A 1,926-nucleotide genomic window follows, 5' to 3' on the forward strand; every position below is an offset into this window, starting at 1 on the left:
TTGAGACTGTTGTAAAGCTTCTCCGCCTTCGGTAGTTACTGTAAAGGAGTGTTTTCATAGTAGAGGGTGCGTGAGTGTGTGGATCCTTGGATTAGTCACCTCTTGTTGAGGTGGATACCAAGTAAATCTTAGAGTTAGCGTTGTGTGTTTGTTTCTTTGTATTTTCCGTTGCATATCTTGGAAGAAACAAGTTGTAAAATACCGGAAAAAAAAGGGTGAAAAATAATAAGAGAATTTTTCTGAATATTTAGAAATTTTTCGAAAAATTTTCGGAGCTCGTATGGATGAGTTTACGGGGATAAAAGTGGGCCCCGGGAAAGCCTGTTTTGGGCTACCCATTTAAGCGAGGAAATGTTTATATATATAATTCCTTTTTCCGTTTCTTTTTCTTTTTATTTCTTTCTTCGTTTCCTTTACTCGTCGAAACCGCGCGCCCTCTTCTTTCCCCGTCGCGACCCATGCCCTAACCGCTCGGCGGTTCTCCTCCTCTTCAGTCCTTCTGCCCGACGCCACTGCTCTCCCGCCGCAGAGCCATTTTCTCCTTTTCCTTCCGAGCCACACACCCGACGCCTTTTTCTTCCACTTCCCTCAAGCGCCGGCGACAAATCTGCCACCGCCGACCCACTTCGCCTTGCGTGTCGTCGCCTTTTCCCTCTGCGGATTTGCGATGCCTCTGCCCTAGGTCGCCGCCGCACGGAGCAGCGTCGACCCACCACAGATCTCTTCTCTGATCTCCTCTGTGAAGCCGAGCCACCGCCTAGCGTTGGCGACCCGCCCCTTTTCGGTGTTGCTCCTCCTCAGCCCTAGTGCCGGCTCAAGGAATTGGGTAAGACATTTCGATTTTGGTTATAGGTTTGTTGAGGTTTGGATGCGAAGTGTGTTCATTAATTGAGGATTTAGATTACACTCTAGTAATTGGAAACTAGTGAGAGTAATTGATGGAGAGCTTCTCTTCAATTCAGCAGCCTCTAGTTTCTTCACTGAACGATTACAGTGTTGCATTGAGGTGAGAAGTGTATAAATTTGGATTCGTACTAAATTAAATCCATTGTTTCGTTTGCTGCATTGGATTGATTATGGTTCTAAGATTTAAAGTGTTAATTGTGAACAGGGGATTGACTCATTTACAGGATTGAGGCTGTTAATCTGTGCAGCTTGAGTGGTGAGTGATTTGTGGTTTAGTTTCAGGTGATGGATCAGGATTTGAGTCTTATGCTCAAAGGTTAATGTGTTGATTTTGATCCAGGGTGCGGATTTGGGAAATCAACAACTTCACCTAGCCAGGTTGCAACGACCGACATCATACTTTTCGGTTGTGAGTCATCAGTGGTGGTGTGAATTAGGGTAAGGATTAGGTGTATTTAAATACTTGTTGTAGATCATGTTCCGAATTGGAGGATTTGGTTAGATGATCATGTGTTTGTTGATTAGGTTTATGTGTTTTTGGAATTAGGGTTTTGCCCTAATTTAGAGTTAAAGAATTTATTTAGCTATTTATAGGAATTTAGCTAAATATGTCACGCTTCGGAGGAGTCTCTGTCCGAAGAAATTTCGGCAGCATCTCCCCTGTACGGCGGACAATCTGAAACTTTTCTACAAGCACTATATACCTCAGCCACATGCGGCTGGAATAATAACAATAAAAGAAAACAAACACCACGCAGTTAATATCAAATTCAGCCTCTGGCTGACACAACCACGCAGTTAAAAATAAAGCAGCCCACTCGGCTGTACCAAAACCAAAACACAACGGAAAACGATAGAAAACCATATACAAACCAAACACAAAACTGCTAGCCGGCTAGGCTTACACAACCAACAACAAATACAAAATACCACATAACAACATCAATACTCCAAAAACAAAACCGGAGTACAGAGCTAAACAAACTGATACATAAACAAACAAAACATACGTGAAATCGA

General features: G+C 43.0%; 1 long non-coding RNA gene across 1 annotated transcript; it reads left to right on the top strand.

Annotated features, from left to right (window-relative positions):
• The first annotated feature begins 982 nt into the window (after window positions 1-982).
• On the top strand, window positions 983-1,289 carry LOC122014681. The gene is made up of 3 exons (XR_006120740.1): window positions 983-1,006; window positions 1,112-1,162; window positions 1,247-1,289. It is a non-coding gene; the product is annotated as an uncharacterized LOC122014681 (long non-coding RNA).
• The last annotated feature ends 637 nt before the right edge of the window (window positions 1,290-1,926 follow it).

The sequence above is a fragment of the Zingiber officinale genome, chromosome 8B, assembly GCF_018446385.1.
Source record: "Zingiber officinale cultivar Zhangliang chromosome 8B, Zo_v1.1, whole genome shotgun sequence".
Taxonomy (NCBI): domain Eukaryota; kingdom Viridiplantae; phylum Streptophyta; class Magnoliopsida; order Zingiberales; family Zingiberaceae; genus Zingiber; species Zingiber officinale.